The sequence below is a fragment of the Perissodus microlepis genome, chromosome 16 (genome assembly GCF_051167445.1).
Source record: "Perissodus microlepis isolate ML-2025 ecotype Zambia chromosome 16, ASM5116744v1, whole genome shotgun sequence".
Taxonomy (NCBI): domain Eukaryota; kingdom Metazoa; phylum Chordata; class Actinopteri; order Cichliformes; family Cichlidae; genus Perissodus; species Perissodus microlepis.
Window position 1 is genome coordinate 35,336,865 of NC_140476.1, and position 20,976 is coordinate 35,357,840.

Here is a 20,976-nt window from a genome sequence, read left to right on the forward strand (position 1 = left end):
TTTAGTTCTGAGCTCAGATAAAAGAATTATTGTGGGTGATTTTAACATCCATGTAGATGCTAAAAATGACAGCCTCAACATCGCATTTAAGCTGTTATTAGAGTCAATTGGCTTCTCTCAAAATGTAAAAGAACCCACCCACCACTTTAATCACACTCTAGATCTTGTTTTAACATATGACATAGAAACTGAACAATTAACAGTGTTTCCTGAAAACCCTCTCCTGTCTGAACATTTCATGATAACATTTACAATAATTAATTACACAGCAGTGGAGAGTAGACTTTATCACAGTAGATGTCTTTCTGAAAACGCTCCTCCCCCTTTGTGAGTGTGGACGCTTCATCTCTTTGCTCGCTTCTTTTATTGATTTTTTATTGATTTTTATGCTGATTTTTTTCCCTTTTTTCCATATGAGCTTACCTGCGATAGCTTCTGGACACTTATAGATCATTACGACTAAAGTGTTCTTAACAGAAACAGCAACATTTTTATAGTTACCTTATCCTCAGCGCTCCGTGTGTCTGTGGCCTAGACACAGCTGAAGCCTGATTACAGCGTCTGGGCACCGAGCAGCCTCAATAGCCTGGAAAGGTGCTAACCGCTAGGCTAACTAGCAACAAGATGCCTTCCCTCTCCACAGATGACTACCACAGCCTCCTGCAGAAGATTGCAGTACTGGAGACAAAAATTCATCGCTTAGAAGTAAACGTGGAGGTAAATGGACTGTGTGGAAATGAAACAACCTTGCCTTTGATTCAAAACAATGGCGATGAGCAAGCTAGTACACAGCTAAGGAGCACAGATAACATGACCAAGAAAGTAGACTTTGTGCACTATTATGAATCCTCAAGCGATAATCCCCCCTTGGACTGTCTTGGTGCAAAACCAAGACATAAATCATGTCTCCTAGAAGAGGGAGGACGTATCACAGGCAGGGCACAGCGAGCTGAAATCTCTGAAACCGACTGGCCTTCACTTCCTACGAGACAGAGAAGCTCTCCTACCCCTGTATACGAGAGGAAACAGGACTGGACAACCGTGAATAGGAAGGTTAACAACAAACCTTCAAAACAACTGATTGTGAAACTGCACAACAGATTTGCTCCACTATCAAAGGACCCTGGATCTATACCGGACAACCATCCATCTAAAAGTAGCGAAGTAAGGTCCGAAAATCTTTTGAAAAGTAAAAGGCCACAGGGAAAGCTAAAGGCTAGGCCTGAAACTCTGATTGTGGGTGACTCTGCCGTAAAGGATGTACAAAGGATGTGCGGTAAGAACACTAAAGTCCTCTGCTTTCCTAACGATATGGTCAACAACCTGAAGGAGAAAATTCTTCAAATTGCAGATGAATATCCAACTGTGACAAACATTGTTCTGCATACAGGGTCAAACGATGTGTCCAAACAACAGTCGGAGGTTCTGAAACGGGACTTTACTGGATTATTAAATACTGTAAACTCTCTGAATGCAGCTGTATTCATCAGTGGACCTGTACCGCCGGTCAGAGGAGGAGACGAGAGATTCAGCAGGTTGTTTACACTGAATAAATGGCTTATATCAGCATGTACTGACCACTCAGTGCATTTTATCAACAACTTTAATATTTTTTGGGAACGCAGGCATCTGTTTAAAGCAAATGGATTTAATTTTAACAAGTCAGGGGTGAAACCGTTCACCTCCAACTTGTTTTATTCCATACGTCATCCATCTGTGCTTGGTGCCAAGGCTGAGATAAACGAGGAGTTATCTCATAAAGAGGAACAAACAGTACTCCAAGAACAGACAAAGCCCAGCAGAAACCTTGAGGAGGAGCCTCATCTGCCCCCACCCGGGAAAAGCCTCAGAAAGGAGAGACATCTGAGGCAAGAAGAGGGGTCCCTATTTGCCTCCAACTCTCTCAACAACACCAACGACCAGGACCAGGACCAGGGACCACGATCTTCCCCAGTCCCCCAAACCCCTGACAGGCCATCACCCTCCTCCCCCTCCCTTTCTCCCTCCTCCCCACACCTGAAATTCACTGAGGAGATGATGGAGCGGGTCAATGCTGGGCTCAGATCTACCCCCCGGCCCAATCCCTTTTTGTCCCCCATAAACGCCCCACCAGAGCAGCCAAAGGTTCGCCACCGAGCCCCACCCTCAACAGAGCAATCGAAGTTACATTGCCCAGCCCCGCCCCCCCTTAGTTCCTCCTTACCACCTCCATGCTCTGTCTCCGCAGTCTGATGTGTGATGTGTGGAGGGTCCGGGCTGCGAGGATTATGGCAGTGGTGACTTTTCCCAGAAGAAGCTGGGACCCTGTTTACTAGAAGGTTTTAAAATCTCTGTACTTTCAGGTGACAGAAGGAGACATGTGGCCTGGTCAAAACACAGAGAGCTGCACTCTAAAAGATCTTTAAACATAGTAAACATACCTTGTGTGCCACAGACTGCTCCCAAACACGAGGGGACAAGTAATGCCTCTAAAACACTTAAGTTGGCTTTATTAAACGTTAGATCTTTAGCTGGGAAAACATTTTTAATTAATGATTTAATCACTGAGCACAGCCTTGATTTTATGTTTCTAACTGAAACTTGGTTGGACCAAAGTAACAGTGGAGCTGTTCTCATCGAGACGACCCCTCCTACAGTTTTATCAGTGAGGCCAGGGTGAGCAGGAGAGGAGGAGGGTTTGCTGTCTTATTTAATGAATCATTTCAATGTAAGCAGCTATCTCCTGGAAGTTTTCAGTCTTTTGAATATGTGGCTTTACAGCTGAAGGCCCCATCCAAAGTTGTGTTTCTTAATGTTTACAGGCCTCCCAAATACTGCACAGACTTTTTTAATGACCTCAGTGAACTGCTGTCTGTGATCTGTGTTGATTTCGACTGTGTAATTATTGTTGGGGATTTTAACATCCATGTGGACAACCCTCAGGACAAAGGGACTAAAGACCTGAGTAACACTCTGGGCAACTTTGGGCTGACTCAGCATGTAACAGAGGCCACACATAATAGAGGACACACTCTTGACCTACTGATCTCCAAGGGCCTGAGCATTTCAAAGGTTACTGTGTCTGATGTGGGCCTGTCTGATCATTACTGGGTTTTCTTTGAAAGTAAAATCTCAGCCCACACAAATATATCAACAGCAGTGATCACAAAACGGTGTATAACTGAAGACAGTAGTGAGATCTTTAACCAGGTCTTCCCATTAACACCTGACCTGTCCAGAGGTTCAGTCAATGAGCTCGTCAATAGCTTCAATGCAAAAATGTTAAATGTAATGGATACAATTGCTCCCATTAAGGTGAAGGTTATCTCTGGAAGGAAAAAGTCTCCATGGAGAAACTCCACACTGGTGAAAAATGAAAAAAGAGAGTGTAGGAAAGCTGAGCGCAGATGGAGAAAAACAAACCTCCAGGTTCACTATGACATCTATAAAGAGAAACTTCACAATTATAATTTACAACTGAGGAGTGCAAGGAGGTCCTACTTCTCTGACATCATCACTAAAAACAGTCATAATGCTCGGGTCTTATTTTCTACAGTTGACAGGCTAACAAACCCTCCTGTGTCAGTGGCAGCTGAACTTCATTCAACCATGGCCTGCAATGACTTCGCCAAATTCTTCACAGAAAAAATCCAAAAGATTAGACAAGCAATTGGTACATCAACAGCAGATCCAGACTATGTACTGTGTCCACCGAAAAACTGTTTAAACACCATAAAACAGTTTCACCCTATTAACAGCAAAGACCTGGAGGACATCTTAGGTCAACTGAACTCCTCCTCTTGCTGTTTAGATGTCCTGCCAACAAGTTTCTTCAAAAAGGTCTCAAAGACTTTAGAGTCAGACCTGTTACAGATCGTCAACTTTTCTTTAATGTCAGGTGTGTTTCCAGAACCACTAAAAACTGCTGTAATAAAACCTATACTGAAAAAGGACAATCTTGACAAGATACAAATGAACAACTGCAGGCCGATCTCAAATCTCCCATTTTTAAGTAAGATCATTGAAAAAGCAGTTTCTCAACAGCTCAATTACTTCTTAAAACAGAATAACTGCTATGATGCCTTCCAGTCAGGTTTTAGACAGAACCACAGCACTGAAACTGCTCTGACCAAAGTGTTTAATGACACATGTCTGAACACAGACAGTGGAAAAATGTCAGTCTTAGTTTTACTGGATCTCAGTGCAGCATTTGATACAGTTGACCACAACATATTACTCAAACGACTGGAGAACTGGGCAGGTCTTTCAGGAACTGTACTAAACTGGTTCAAAACATACTTAGAAAACAGGAAATACTTTGTATCAATAGGTAACTTCACATCTGAGCAGACAAGTATCACATGTGGAGTTCCCCAAGGTTCCATCTTGGGACCCCTTCTGTTTAACATTTACATGCTCCCACTGGCACAGATTATAAAGAACAACAAAATAAACTATCACAGCTATGCAGATGACACACAAATATATATCACAATGTCACCAGGAGACCGAGGCCCTGTACAGGCTCTTGGTAAATGCATTGAGGAAATTAATGACTGGTTGTGCCACAATTTTCTCCAGCTAAACAAAAACAAAACTGAAGTAATAGTCTTTGGCGCCAAAGAAAAACGATTACAGGTCACCAGAGAACTTCAATCTATACACCTAAAAACCACAAACCAGGAGAGAAATTTGGGTGTAGTGATGGATGCAGACCTAAACTTAGAAAAACACATTAAGACAATAACAAAATCAGCTTACTATCACCTCAAGAATATTTCAAGGATAAAAGATCTGATGTCTCAACAGGACCTGGAAAAACTAGTCCATGCATTCATCTTTAGCAGGCTTGATTACTGTAAAGCATCTTTACAGGTCTACCTAAAAAATCAGTCAGACAACTACAGCTCATTCAGAACCCTGCTGCTCGAGTCCTCACTAAGACCAAAAAAGTGGACCACATCAGTCCAGCTCTGAGGTCTTTACACTGGCTGCCTGTCTGTCAGAGGATAGACTTTAAAGTTCTGATGCTGGTCTATAAAGCTCTGAATGGTTTAGGACCAAAATATATGAGTGACCTCCTGACCCAGTATGAACCTTCCAGGTCCCTCAGGTCATCTGGATCCGGTCTTTTATCAGTTCCCAGAGTCAGAACCAGACACGGAGAAGCTGCATTCAGCTTTTATGCTCCATATATCTGGAACAAACTCCCAGAAAGCCTCAGATCAGCTGAAACACTCAGTTTATTTAAATCCAGGTTGAAGACTCACCTGTTCTCAGCTGCATTTGAATAAAGCACCAAATCCACACTTTTAAGCTTAAATTTCAAAACGTACATTTTAACTACTGATTTTATCTATTGTTCTGATTTTATCTGTTTTGATTTTATATACTGTTTTGTTTGTTTGTTTGTTAATTAGTTTGTTTGTCTGCTTGTTTTAATCAATTTTAAATCATGCTTTTTATTTGTTTTTGTTTCTAATGTCTCTGTAAAGCACTTTGAATCACCTTGTTGTTGAATTGTGCTATACAAATAAACTTGCCTTGCCTTGTAACTAAGTTTAACAATATAATCCACCCACTGTTATCATCTTCAATGCCCTGTACCAACACAGAGCAGAGCAGCTATCTGAACACTACTCCAACAGAGGTCAATTGTCTTGTTAATAATTTTACCTCCTCACTACGTACGACTCTGGATACTGTAGCTCCTGTGAAAACTAAGGTCTCTAATCAGAAGTACCTACCTCCGTGGTATAATTCTCAAACACGTAGCCTAAAGCAGATAACTCGTAAGCTGGAGAGGAAATGGCGTGTCACAAATTTAGAGGATCATCATTTAGCCTGGAGAAATAGTTTGTTGCTTTATAAGAAAGCCCTCCGCAAAGCCAGAACATCTTACTATTCATCACTGATTGAAGAAAATAAGAACAACCCCAGGTTTCTCTTCAGCTCTGTAGCCAGGCTGACAAACAGTCAGAGCTCTGTTGAGCCAACCATCCCTTTAACGTTAACTAGTAATGACTTCATGAACTTCTTCACAAATAAAATTCTTATCATTAGAGAAAAAATTACCAGTAATCATCCCACAGATGTAATATTATCTACAGCTACTCTTAGTACCATTGATGTTAAGTTAGACTCTTTTTCTCCAATTGATCTTTCTGAGTTAACTTCAATAATTACTTCCTCCAAACCATCAACGTGTCTTTTAGACCCCATTCCTACAAAACTGCTCAAAGAAGTCCTGCCATTAATTAATGCTTCAATCTTAAATATGATCAACCTATCTCTAATAATCAGCTATGTACCACAGGCCTTCAAGCTGGCTGTAGTTAAACCATTACTTACGTTTCAGTCAGGTTTCAGAGCTCATCACAGCACAGAAACAGCTTTAGTGAAGGTTGCAAATGATCTTCTTATGGCCTCTGACAGTGGCCTCTGTTGGCATAGCGTTCAGATAGCTGCTCTGCTCTGTGTTGGCACAGGGCATTGAAGATGATAACAGTGGGTGGATTATATTCTTAAACTTAGTTACAGCGCTTTCAGAGAGACATCTACTGTGATAAAGTCTACTCCCCACTGCTGTGTAATCCATCCATCCATGCATCCACTTCCGCTTCTCCTTTTCAGGGTCGCGGGGGGCGCTGGAGCCCATCCCAGCTGTCATAGGGCGAGAGGCGGGGTACACCCTGGACAGGTCGCCAGTCTGTCGCAGGGCCAACACACAGGGACAGACAACCATTCGCACTCACATTCACTCGCACATTCACACCTAATGGCAATTTGGATTTTCCAATTAACCTATCCCCACAAGCTGCATGTCTTTGGGAGGAAGCCGGAGTACCCGGAGGGAACCCACACAAACACGTGTAATCAATTATTGTAAATGTAAATGCTATCGGGAAATGATCAGACAGGAGAGGGTTTTCAGGAAACACTGTTAATTGTTCAGTTTCTATGTCATATGTTAAAACAAGATCTAGAGTGTGATTAAAGTGGTGGGTGGGTTCTTTAACATTTTGAGAGAAGCCAATTGAGTCTAATAACAGATTAAATGCCACGTTGAGGCTGTCATTTTTAGCATCTACATATATGTTCAAATCACCCACAATAATTATTTTATTTGAGCTGAGCACTAAATCAGATAAAAAGTCTGAGAAATCAGACAGAAACTCTGTGTAAGGCTCAGGTGGACGATAGATGATAACAAGTAAGACTGGTTTCTGAGTTTCACAGCTGGGGTGAACAAGGCTAAGCATCAGGCTTTCAAATGAGTTAAAGTCTGTTGTAACCGGGTGTCATTACTGCCGATGTGAATTATGATTTACTGTATTTACGTTTACCCGTAGTCAGCAGTTTTAAATTTCCTTCAATGTCGCCTGCTCTGGCCCCTGGAAGACAATTGACTATGGTTGCCAGTGTCTCTAGCTTCACATGTCTGAGAACAGAATCACCAATTACCAGAGTCTGACCCCGGCGGGTGTGTCGCCGAGTGGGGAAAAACGGTTAGACACATGAACGGGTTGGTGGTGTACCTGGGGCTTCTGTTTAAGACTATGCTTCCTCCTCACCGTCACCCAGCCGCCCTCTTTCCCCAGCTGCTTGGGGTCTGCCGGGGAAAAGCTAACGGGGCCTATGCTATCTTCGGCTGCACCAGCTACAGGGGCCTGGCTAGCTACGGGTGAATGAAGGGTGCGAAGCCAAGTCTCCAATTCAGTAATTCTGGCCTCCAGAGCTGCAAATATGCTACATTTGTTACAAGTATCATTACTGCTAAAGGAGGCCGAGGAGTAACTAAACATCTGACATAGGGCTGAGCGATATGACCCAAAATTCATATCTCGATATTTTTTAGCTGGATGGCGATATAAGATATATATCTCGATATTTTTTAAGCCATAAAGTAAGAACAAAAAGAGAGTTCTTAGTTAAAGCTGTTTCCCAGATGTCACACAGGCACTTTTATTAACATACAGCACAGATGTACATGAAAAAATTACTCAAAAATAAATTGAGCATTTATTAATTGCCTGCACTGTTTACATTCCGCCTCACGCGGACTCGGACACTGCCTTATGTGAGCTACATGAGGCTCTCACACATCAACAAACACTTCACCAAGATGCCGCTGTCACGGTTCTGGGTCAGTTTCGAACCAGTATTTTGAGTTTTGATTGTTAGTTTATTTTTGAATGATTGTTGTGGTTTTGGGTGCTGTGAGTATTATTATTATGATAATGATTATTATTATTAGAGTTCTATATTTCTGTTTATTTGTGTTTAGGATTTGTGTTCTCATGTTTTGTGTGGGTTTAGTTCCATGTGTCATTTTCTGTCTGTCTCTCAGTGTCGAGTCTGCGTCTTTGTGTAGTGTTCTTGTTTCCTGTTTTATTGTGAAGGTCTGCGTCTCATGTTCAGTCAGCCACTCCACCATCTATTATGCCTCCACTACAACCGTCTCCGCTACCGGTAGGTCAGTCTGTAGCCGCTTCGCTGCCTATAGCTCTGTTGCCACCAGTTCAGCTGTCTGCCCACTCATTTACCCAGCCACCATCCTCACCTTCTCATTCAAAGCAGGGAACACACTTCACCACAATATCTGCTGGTTCTCTTAAGCTGGCCATCTCAGAGACAGTTGCTCCCTCTAGGGCCTCCCCAGAGGCTGGGTGTCAGTCACCAGCCAACTCTGGACCCCTAGAGGTCAAGACGCCAGCGCCAGCAGCTCACCCAGAGAACTCACCAGAACAGTCTCGGCGCTCAGCACCCCCTGAGAGTTCAAGTGAGTTCACTCGTCCGCCTCCGTCCTCTGCTGAGTGTATTGGGGAACTCTTACAGCCCTCCAAGGACTGCAACCCACTGTTGCTGCCTGACTCAAGCCACTGTGCTGCTCAGCCCCAGCCAGTGTCCACACTGCCAGAGGTCTCCTTACCTGCTGCTTCAGTGTCTGTCTCCACTGGAGGGCCTGAGGAGCCCGTCCAGCCTCAGGTCTCGTCAGCTGGGGGTTCGGGAGAACCCAGCCAGCCTCAAGTCTTGTTAGCTGGAGGTTCCGAGGAGCCCGTCCAGCCTCATGTCACGTCTGCTGGAGGGCCCGAGGAGCCCGTCCAGCCTCAAGCCAAGTTCGCTGGAGGGCCCGAGTCGCCCGTCCAGCCTCAAGTCACGTCTGCTGGAGGGCCCGAGTCACCCCTCCAGCCTCATGCCACGTCTTGTGTTTTTGGACTGATTTGGACTCTTGTGCTCCTTGTTTTTTGTTTCGGACCCTCCTTCCTTGACCCCCTCCGCCTGCCCTGGTCTGGTGTGCTGTTTTGTTGCGCTGTTTTTTCTTGTTTAGGGCTGTCAGGAGCCAGCCCTTGGGGGGGTACTGTCACGGTTCTGGGGTTCTGGGTCAGTTTTGAACCAGTATTTTGAGTTTTGATTGTTAGTTTATTTTTGAATGATTGTTGTGGTTTTGGGTGCTATGAGTATTATTATTATGATGATGATTATTATTATTAGAGTTCTATGTTTCTGTTTATTTGTGTCGCAGACACAAATAAATTGAGACGCAGACCTCACACTCACATGAGGTCTGCGTCTCATGTGAGTGTGTTCAGTTTTACCTCTGTCTTGTCTTGTTGATTACTCCCAGCTGTGTTCTCCACCTATGTGTAATCTCCCTGTGTTTGCCTGTGTGTATTTAAGTCGCGTCTTCTGTCTTTGTAGTTGCTGGTCCGTCTGTGTATCCACCCTGCTTCATCTGTGTGTTTCCCTGCTGTCTACCGGCATCTGTTTCTGCTCGCTCGCATTCATGTTCAGGTTCATGTTCCATAGTCAGTTTGTTCCCAGTATAGTTTAGTCTTTGTTCCGTTCGCCATTTGTCCATTTTTATTGTGTGTCTAATAAACCACCCTCACAACACAAAAGTGGACGAAAGTACAATTCTAATTATAACGTAACATATACTATATCGATATAAACGATATTGTCACACCTTAAATCTCGTATAAAGATATATCGATATTTTTAAAAAACTCGATATATTGCCCAGCCCTAATCTGACACAATGACCAGGAAAGTGCAGGAGGGATAGGTGAAGAGGCCATCGTGCTAGCGAGTCGGCTACGAGCTAAGCTAGCGAAACAGTACAGACACAGTGAGTGAATACTTTGGCTATAAATTAGGTAGTGAGTACAAAGAAAGTGTGCTTCGGATGAAGCACGTGAAGATTATACTATGAAAGAAGAATGTATTTAAAAGCTTTTAATTAAATTGCTAAGCAGATAAGCTACTCAGAAACACCACTATTTTTGAGCACGAACAAGAAGTGATACTCTACCACAGAGTGAGCGAACACCAAGTGACAGCGCCACCTCACTAACTTTGTGTTAATAGACCTCTCTTCATTGAATCATACCTGTTATTAATCACTTTCTCTCATCCACAGCATGTCTTTATCCTTTTTTCCTTCTCTCCTCCCAACCAGTCACAGCAGATGGCCCCGCCCCTCCCTGAGCCTGGTTCTGCTGGAGGTTTCTTCCTGTTAAAAGGGAGTTTTTCCTTCCCACTGTCACCAAAGTGCTTGCTCATAGGAGATCATATGATTTTTGGGTTTTTGTCTGTATCTATTATTGCACGATCTACTGTACAATATAAAGCGCCTTGAGGCGACTGTTGTTGTGATTTGGTTCTATATCAATAAAATTGAATTGAACTGAATTTGTCTTTCTGACTCATGCTGTGGGAGCACTGTGTCTATTGATTAACTGATCAAATAGCTACATTTGCATGCCTCACACAGGTTTAACCATGCCTGTTTTAAAAAGACTGTGTGGCATCTAACAGCCTCAAAAATGCCTTCAGTTATATCCTCATTCTTCTTTGGCATGTTTTTAGCCTCCAGAGAACGTCTTGTCTTAACAAAGTAAAAGAGAAGTCTGGGGCCAGGGATGTGCTGTGCTTTAAAAAATACTATCTCTGCTTCCTCCTTTTGAAACGGGTTCTCCCTGTGTTTGCAGAGGTTACTTCCTCCTAGAGTTTAAGGTCATAGCTGTGAATTGCTGTCTCTGTGTGTTAGCTACTGTGAAAATCTGAAATAAACAACAACCTCCAAATGAATGGAGCAGGGGAGACAAGTCTTAGTGGCAAAAAAGGGTGTTTTTGAGTACCTATCTATCAGAAAGTTGTTTAAAAAATAAACCAAAAAACCCGCTGTATGAAATATGCCTACTGGTAGGCTAGGTGGATGAGTGTCCTTGTCAGGAGCTGCTGTTGCACTTGCACTAAAGCCCATGAATGTGTACCAGCACACACAGTCCTCTTTATTGCAGATTAAATCTGATGCCAAAACAGAAGATGACGGTAGCTGGAAAGCCTTAAAGTGAAAAAAATCCATAACCTTATAGAAATTACCCTTAATATATCTTGTCATGTAGCTAATAGCTTTATTAATGTCTTGATGCATGCTCAATCATCCAGGTTAGGAAATCCCAAAAAGTTGATTCTGTTCATCTGGACTTAGTGTTTTCAGTGGGAGAAAATTTTTGTCCCTCATCCAAGTGGCTTATGCAGTCTCAGCTGACTGCAGGTTTCCCCAGTCTTATAAACAGTATATTTGCATAATGACTGAAACTAGCACCACTGGAGGAACAATGGGTGACCACTGATCAATGGCCATGAGCACCATTCACAGAGAGTTGGGAAATGGCTGCAATCGCAGCATTGTAAGATGGCGAAAGATGTACCTTTTGGCCCCCTCCTCAATTCAGAGATGGTCTTTCCCTTTTCACGTAAATGGCCTCCTTGACTCCGTGCTCAAACCGGCGTTCCTCCCTGTCCAGGATGTGTACATCATCATCATTGAAGTTATATCCTCATTCTTCTTTGGCATGTTTTTAGCCTCCAGAGAACGTCTTGTCTTAACAAAGTAAAAGAGAAGTCTGGGGCCAGGGATGTGCTGTGCTTTAAAAAATACTATCTCTGCTTCCTCCTTTTGAAACGGGTTCTCCCTGTGTTTGCAGAGGTTACTTCCTCCTAGAGTTTAAGGTCATAGCTGTGAATTGCTGTCTCTGTGTGTTAGCTACAATGGTTCAATGGTAACTTTATTGTCCCCAACGGGAAATTGATTTGCAGTATGTCCGTACAAACAAACAAACAGACAACCAACACATCACATACACTCACCAAAATAATATAATATAAGCCTGATAAAACAACCTAGATTTTTCATCAAAAAAGTGCAATGTGCAATGGCAACAACAGTTATGGTTTATTGTTATTAACTATGATAATAGCACTAGGTATAAAAGACAATCTATGTCTCTTTGTCTTCACTGCAGGCACTTTATAACGACGACCTGATGGATGCAGTTGAAAATCATTAAAGAGAGGATGATCTGAACACAACAGGACAGAGCTCGCCTTCCTCAGCACCTGCCTGTTATAGAAGTCCACAAGCTGGACCTGAGACCTCCCTGAAATCTTGCCAGCCACTTTAACCAGGTTGTTAAGTCTGGTCTTATTATTCAGGGACATATTACCGTACCAAGCAATGATACAGAAAGTTAAAACAGATTCAATAAAACTTTTATAAAAAAGAGTCATCATTTCAGATGAAACATTAAAACCTCTCAACCTCCTTAAAAAGTACAGTCTTTGTTGAACCTTTTTCACTGTAGCAGCAAGATGTGACTCAAAGGACAGTGTCTTATCAAGAACAACCCCCAAATACTTATAACTGTCCACCAGTTCAATGGCTGCACCATTTACCACTGTTAGTGCAGGATGGGGGGATGACTTCCTGAAGTCAATAACCATGTCCTTGGTTTTCAAGGTGTTGATCAGTAAGAAGGACTGATCACACCACGAAACAAACTCATCCACAACAGGCCCATGGGAATCCTCTTCACCATGAAGGAGGCTTACAATGACTGTGTCATCTGCGTATTTGATGAAATGCCTGTTGGCCTGTGTACTGCGACAGTCATTAGTGTACAAAATATACAGTAGAGGAGAGAGACAACAACCTTGTGGTGAGCCAGTAGAAGAGTTCAGCTGTTTGGAAAAACAACCGTTTACTCTCACACACTGAGATCTGTCAGTTAAAAAGTCTAAAACCCAACCAACGAGATTAAGATCAAGTTTAAACTGGTTAAGAAGCTTATCAACTAAAAGATGTGGCTGGATAGTATTAAAAGCTGAAGAAAAATCAATAAATAAGAGCCGAGCATGAGCTTTGGCGCCATCAAGATGGCGATAAAGGAAGTTCAACAGAGTGACCACTGCATCATCCACACCTCTACAAGGCCTGTATGCAAATTGTAGTGGATCTATAAGCTTCTCTACTTGCTGCAGGATCTCCTTCCTGACAAGTTTTTCAAAGGACTTCATCACTAAGGATGTTAGAGCGACAGGCCTAAAATCATTTAATGATGTAGGTTTTGTGGTCTTAGCAACTGGAGAAATAATTGATTTTTTCCATACCTCTGGAACCTTCTGTTGCTGAAGAGATAAAAGAAAGATGTAATAAAAAATACTGCATAATTGCTCAGCGCATGTTCTAAGCACCTGGCCACATATATTATCAGGGCCTGGACTTTTATTAGTCTTACTCATTTTAAAAAGATTTCCCACCCTTCTTTCATCAAAGAACAAAGCTGGGGGCCTCTGGTGCTCTCTATTAAGAAATCAAGTGTATTCCTTGGATTATAATTATCATTAAATCTCAAATAAAATCTATTCAGCTCATTGGCTAACTGAGAGTCTGAACTAAAACCAGGAAGACTTATCTTATTACAGTCACTGTAACAGTGACCAGTCATGTGTTTCATGCCTGCCCAGGCCACCCTTAAGTTATTGCTACCCATCTCCGCCTCTACCTTATCCTTGTATTTTATTTTGGCTTTTTTAATTTCTGATCTGATCTCCTTCCTAATTTCTCTAACTTTCAAGATATTCCCTTCAATAAAAGCTTTTTTCCTTTCGTGAATCAGCCTCATAAGAGCTTTTGAAGACCATGGTTTGTTATTAGGGAAAAAATGCACAACCTTTGAGGGGATAATCATGTCTCTGCAAAAGGAGATATAGCTGCAGACAACGTCAGTGAGTTCATTAATGTCTCTACATGATTCTGTAAACACCGACCAGTCTGTACAGTCAAAGCAGCCCTGCAGGGCTAAAGAGGCGTCGTCACTCCAAACCTTTATGCGGTGTTTCCTCACTTTCTCTCTTCTCAGTACAGTCTTGTAAACTGGCAGAAGATGCACCGTGTTGTGATCCGAGGATCCGAGGGCGGGGCCAGCCACAGATGTATACGCACCTTTTATGGAACCGTAACGTAGATCCAGAGTCTTATTGAAGCGTGTGGGACAGTTCACATACTGATAAAAACTGCTCAGTGTTTTCTTCAAGTCGCAGCGATTAAAGTCCCCAAGAACAATATTAGGGGCTTCAGGAGAGAGAGATTGTAGTGAGTGGATGACGTTGGAGATGGTGTCAGTCGCATTCTTAGGATTCGCTTTAGGGTGGATGTAAACGACGGTGACGTTGATCTGTGGGAATTCCCTCGGCAGATAAAACGGCCTCAAAGACACAGAAAGGAGCTCAATGTCAGGCAGACACACTTGTCTACGAACGGTCACGTTTTTACATCATTTCTGATTTATATACAAACACTTGAGATTTCTGGGTAGCTCCGGGGTCTCGATCCAAACGTATGGGAAACCCGAAGCCATTTAGTTCCAGAGAACAATCAGGGTCAGAATCCTTGAGCCAAGTCTCTGTGAATGCCATTAGACATGTATCCCTGTAGTCACGTAAATGTGCGACATTCAAATGCAGTTCATCCAATTTACTCCTCAGAGACTGCACATTAGCCAGGATTATTGATGGTAAAGGAATACGATTGTATCGTATTTGCTTCCGCAATCGCTGACGTCGGCCTCCCTTCTTGCCCCGCTTCCTTGCTTTGACTCTGTTAAAAACAAAAGTGCCCCTGTGGTTACTGGATAATCCAGAGCTGGAAAACACTGGAGGGTGAAAAGAGTCCAGAGACGGGCCTTTCCACCGAAGATCCAGAAGAAACTCCCGTGAGTATGTAATTGTTTGAGAGTAGCAATGACTCCAAACAACCGTCAGGATTGCCAATAAAACCATGCGAAATAAAAAACCCATCTTCATTAAAAGAAGTTCCACAAAGCACAAGCCGATGCTATAGGATTTCCTCAGGCAAAAAAATAAGATAAAATAAAATAAAGGAATAAAAGAATGAAATAAAATAAGTTAAAACACTGACACTGACAGACAGAGACAACCTGCTGGTCGCCGCAAGAGCAGCGCCCTAAAGCCCTTGGTGAAAATTTGTCTACTGTGATAATCTGAAATAAACAACAACCTCCAAATGAATAGAGCAGGGGAGACAAGTCTTAGTGGCAAAAAAGGGTGTTTTTGAGTACCTATCTATCAGAAAGTTGTTTAAAAAATAAACCAAAAAACCCGCTGTATGAAATATGCCTACTGGTAGGCTAGGTGGATGAGTGTCCTTGTCAGGAGCTGCTGTTGCACTTGCACTAAAGCCCATGAATGTGTACCAGCACACACAGTCCTCTTTATTGCAGATTAAATCTGATGCCAAAACAGAAGATGACGGTAGCTGGAAAGCCTTAAAGTGAAAAAAATCCATAACCTTATAGAAATTACCCTTAATATATCTTGTCATGTAGCTAATAGCTTTATTAATGTCTTGATGCATGCTCAATCATCCAGGTTAGGAAATCCCAAAAAGTTGATTCTGTTCATCTGGACTTAGTGTTTTCAGTGGGAGAAAATTTTTGTCCCTCATCCAAGTGGCTTATGCAGTCTCAGCTGACTGCAGGTTTCCCCAGTCTTATAAACAGTATATTTGCATAATGACTGAAACTAGCACCACTGGAGGAACAATGGGTGACCACTGATCAATGGCCATGAGCACCATTCACAGAGAGTTGGGAAATGGCTGCAATCGCAGCATTGTAAGATGGCGAAAGATGTACCTTTTGGCCCCCTCCTCAATTCAGAGATGGTCTTTCCCTTTTCACGTAAATGGCCTCCTTGACTCCGTGCTCAAACCGGCATTCCTCCCTGTCCAGGATGTGTACATCATCATCATTGAAACAGTGTCCACTGGCCTGTAGGTGTAAAATAGACTGCAGAGTCCTGGCCTGATGAGGTGGCTCTTCTGTGTTGTGCCATCCTCTTAGCCAGAGGTTGTTTGGTTTCCCCGATGTATAAATCCTTGCAATCCTTCTGGCACATATCAGTGTACACTATATTACTCTGTTTGTGTTGAGGCACACGGTCCAGCGTGTTTTGGGGTTTAAAAGCCACAGAGACGCAGTGTTAAAAAAAAAATGTGTCTCAGCTGTTCCGATACTCCAGACATGTACAGGATCACTACAGGTTTTCGCTTAGGCAGCTGTTGTCCTTCTCTCCTGGATCGGCTGAAGCTTTCTTTTGGTCCCTTTCCAGCTTTGACAAAGTCCAGCTAGGATAACCACATTTACTCAGGGCCTTCTTGATGTGATGTTCTTCTGCTTCTCTGGCTGCTGTGTCTGTGGGGATGGTGTTCTGTCACGGCGAGTGAAAAGAGCCGTGTGGAAAAGGAAAAGGAGGATCCAAACGCAGGCAGTCGTGAAGGTGTAAGGGTGATTTATTGAACACAAAATAAATATGGACAAACAGCAAATGGAGCACGAACTAAACTAGACTGGAAACAACTAAACTACAGAGCACAAACCTGGACAAGAATGAGAACGAGCAGAGGAGATTGACGATGGACAGCAGGGAGAACACACGGGTGAGACATGGTGGATACACAGACGGACCAGCAACTACAATGACAGAGGACACGACTTAAATACACACAGAAACACAGGGGAATTACACACAGGTGGTGGACACAGCTGGGAATAATCAACAAGACGAGACAGAGGTAAAACTGAACACACTCACATGAGACGCAGACCTTCACAATAAAACAGGAACAAGAAACCATCACACTAAGACGCAGACTCGACATAGAGAGACAGACAGAAAATGACACATGAAACTAAACCCACACAAAACATGAGAACACAAATCTTAAACCCAAATAAACAGAAACATGGAACTCTAATAATAATAATCATCATCGCACCCAAAACCACAACAATCATTCAAAAAATAAACTAACAATCAAAACTCAAAATACTGGTTCGAAACTGACCCAGAACCGTGACATGTTCGCTCTGTGTTGTAGCGTCCTGATGACACCCAGTTTGTGCTCCAGTGGATGATGAGAGTCAAACCTTAAATACTGATCTGTATGCATAGGTTTACGGCTTTTACATCAGCTTTTAGATGTCCCCCATTACTGATGAAAATCTCCCAGTCTAAGAAGGCTAACCTGCCACTTTTCATATCCACCCTGGTGAATTTGATGTGTTGATCCACCGAGTTAATGTGATCCGTGAATCCACTTCTTCCATGTAAAAATTAGCCACAATGGGTGAAACTGGGGAACCCAAGGCACACCCATGTGTACGTCTTACACTGATTTCTTTTCTGATTTCTCAGACTTTTTATCTGATTTAGTTCTGAGCTCAGATAAAAGAATTATTGTGGGTGATTTTAACATCCATGTAGATGCTAAAAATGACAGCCTCAACATCGCATTTAAGCTGTTATTAGAGTCAATTGGCTTCTCTCAAAATGTAAAAGAACCCACCCACCACTTTAATCACACTCTAGATCTTGTTTTAACATATGACATAGAAACTGAACAATTAACAGTGTTTCCTGAAAACCCTCTCCTGTCTGAACATTTCATGATAACATTTACAATAATTAATTACACAGCAGTGGAGAGTAGACTTTATCACAGTAGATGTCTTTCTGAAAACGCTCCTCCCCCTTTGTGAGTGTGGACGCTTCATCTCTTTGCTCGCTTCTTTTATTGATTTTTATTGATTTTTATGCTGATTTTTTTCCCTTTTTTCCATATGAGCTTACCTGCGATAGCTTCTGGACACTTATAGATCATTACGACTAAAGTGTTCTTAACAGAAACAGCAACATTTTTATAGTTACCTTATCCTCAGCGCTCCGTGTGTCTGTGGCCTAGACACAGCTGAAGCCTGATTACAGCGTCTGGGCACCGAGCAGCCTCAATAGCCTGGAAAGGTGCTAACCGCTAGGCTAACTAGCAACAAGATGCCTTCCCTCTCCACAGATGACTACCACAGCCTCCTGCAGAAGATTGCAGTACTGGAGACAAAAATTCATCGCTTAGAAGTAAACGTGGAGGTAAATGGACTGTGTGGAAATGAAACAACCTTGCCTTTGATTCAAAACAATGGCGATGAGCAAGCTAGTACACAGCTAAGGAGCACAGATAACATGACCAAGAAAGTAGACTTTGTGCACTATTATGAATCCTCAAGCGATAATCCCCCCTTGGACTGTCTTGGTGCAAAACCAAGACATAAATCATGTCTCCTAGAAGAGGGAGGACGTATCACAGGCAGGGCACAGCGAGCTGAAATCTCTGAAACCGACTGGCCTTCACTTCCTACGAGACAGAGAAGCTCTCCTACCCCTGTATACGAGAGGAAACAGGACTGGACAACCGTGAATAGGAAGGTTAACAACAAACCTTCAAAACAACTGATTGTGAAACTGCACAACAGATTTGCTCCACTATCAAAGGACCCTGGATCTATACCGGACAACCATCCATCTAAAAGTAGCGAAGTAAGGTCCGAAAATCTTTTGAAAAGTAAAAGGCCACAGGGAAAGCTAAAGGCTAGGCCTGAAACTCTGATTGTGGGTGACTCTGCCGTAAAGGATGTACAAAGGATGTGCGGTAAGAACACTAAAGTCCTCTGCTTTCCTAACGATATGGTCAACAACCTGAAGGAGAAAATTCTTCAAATTGCAGATGAATATCCAACTGTGACAAACATTGTTCTGCATACAGGGTCAAACGATGTGTCCAAACAACAGTCGGAGGTTCTGAAACGGGACTTTACTGGATTATTAAATACTGTAAACTCTCTGAATGCAGCTGTATTCATCAGTGGACCTGTACCGCCGGTCAGAGGAGGAGACGAGAGATTCAGCAGGTTGTTTACACTGAATAAATGGCTTATATCAGCATGTACTGACCACTCAGTGCATTTTATCAACAACTTTAATATTTTTTGGGAACGCAGGCATCTGTTTAAAGCAAATGGATTTAATTTTAACAAGTCAGGGGTGAAACCGTTCACCTCCAACTTGTTTTATTCCATACGTCATCCATCTGTGCTTGGTGCCAAGGCTGAGATAAACGAGGAGTTATCTCATAAAGAGGAACAAACAGTACTCCAAGAACAGACAAAGCCCAGCAGAAACCTTGAGGAGGAGCCTCATCTGCCCCCACCCGGGAAAAGCCTCAGAAAGGAGAGACATCTGAGGCAAGAAGAGGGGTCCCTATTTGCCTCCAACTCTCTCAACAACACCAACGACCAGGACCAGGACCAGGGACCACGATCTTCCCCAGTCCCCCAAACCCCTGACAGGCCATCACCCTCCTCCCCCTCCCTTTCTCCCTCCTCCCCACACCTGAAATTCACTGAGGAGATGATGGAGCGGGTCAATGCTGGGCTCAGATCTACCCCCCGGCCCAATCCCTTTTTGTCCCCCATAAACGCCCCACCAGAGCAGCCAAAGGTTCGCCACCGAGCCCCACCCTCAACAGAGCAATCGAAGTTACATTGCCCAGCCCCGCCCCCCCTTAGTTCCTCCTTACCACCTCCATGCTCTGTCTCCGCAGTCTGATGTGTGATGTGTGGAGGGTCCGGGCTGCGAGGATTATGGCAGTGGTGACTTTTCCCAGAAGAAGCTGGGACCCTGTTTACTAGAAGGTTTTAAAATCTCTGTACTTTCAGGTGACAGAAGGAGACATGTGGCCTGGTCAAAACACAGAGAGCTGCACTCTAAAAGATCTTTAAACATAGTAAACATACCTTGTGTGCCACAGACTGCTCCCAAACACGAGGGGACAAGTAATGCCTCTAAAACACTTAAGTTGGCTTTATTAAACGTTAGATCTTTAGCTGGGAAAACATTTTTAATTAATGATTTAATCACTGAGCACAGCCTTGATTTTATGTTTCTAACTGAAACTTGGTTGGACCAAAGTAACAGTGGAGCTGTTCTCATCGAGACGACCCCTCCTACAGTTTTATCAGTGAGGCCAGGGTGAGCAGGAGAGGAGGAGGGTTTGCTGTCTTATTTAATGAATCATTTCAATGTAAGCAGCTATCTCCTGGAAGTTTTCAGTCTTTTGAATATGTGGCTTTACAGCTGAAGGCCCCATCCAAAGTTGTGTTTCTTAATGTTTACAGGCCTCCCAAATACTGCACAGACTTTTTTAATGACCTCAGTGAACTGCTGTCTGTGATCTGTGTTGATTTCGACTGTGTAATTATTGTTGGGGATTTTAACATCCATGTGGACAACCCTCAGGACAAAGGGACTAAAGACCTGAGTAACACTCTGGGCAACTTTGGGCTGACTCAGCATGTAACAGAGGCCACACATAATAGAGGACACACTCTTGACCTACTGATCTCCAAGGGCCTGAGCATTTCAAAGGTTACTGTGTCTGATGTGGGCCTGTCTGATCATTACTGGGTTTTCTTTGAAAGTAAAATCTCAGCCCACACAAATATATCAACAGCAGTGATCACAAAACGGTGTATAACTGAAGACAGTAGTGAGATCTTTAACCAGGTCTTCCCATTAACACCTGACCTGTCCAGAGGTTCAGTCAATGAGCTCGTCAATAGCTTCAATGCAAAAATGTTAAATGTAATGGATACAATTGCTCCCATTAAGGTGAAGGTTATCTCTGGAAGGAAAAAGTCTCCATGGAGAAACTCCACACTGGTGAAAAATGAAAAAAGAGAGTGTAGGAAAGCTGAGCGCAGATGGAGAAAAACAAACCTCCAGGTTCACTATGAC

General features: G+C 43.0%; 2 pseudogenes; both read left to right on the top strand.

Moving 5' to 3' along the window:
- The first annotated feature begins 378 nt into the window (after window positions 1-378).
- Window positions 379-3,083, top strand: LOC146371318 (uncharacterized; annotated as a pseudogene).
- A 14,860-nt stretch (window positions 3,084-17,943) lies between these two features.
- Window positions 17,944-20,639, top strand: LOC146371319 (uncharacterized; annotated as a pseudogene).
- Window positions 20,640-20,976: the final 337 nt, after the last annotated feature.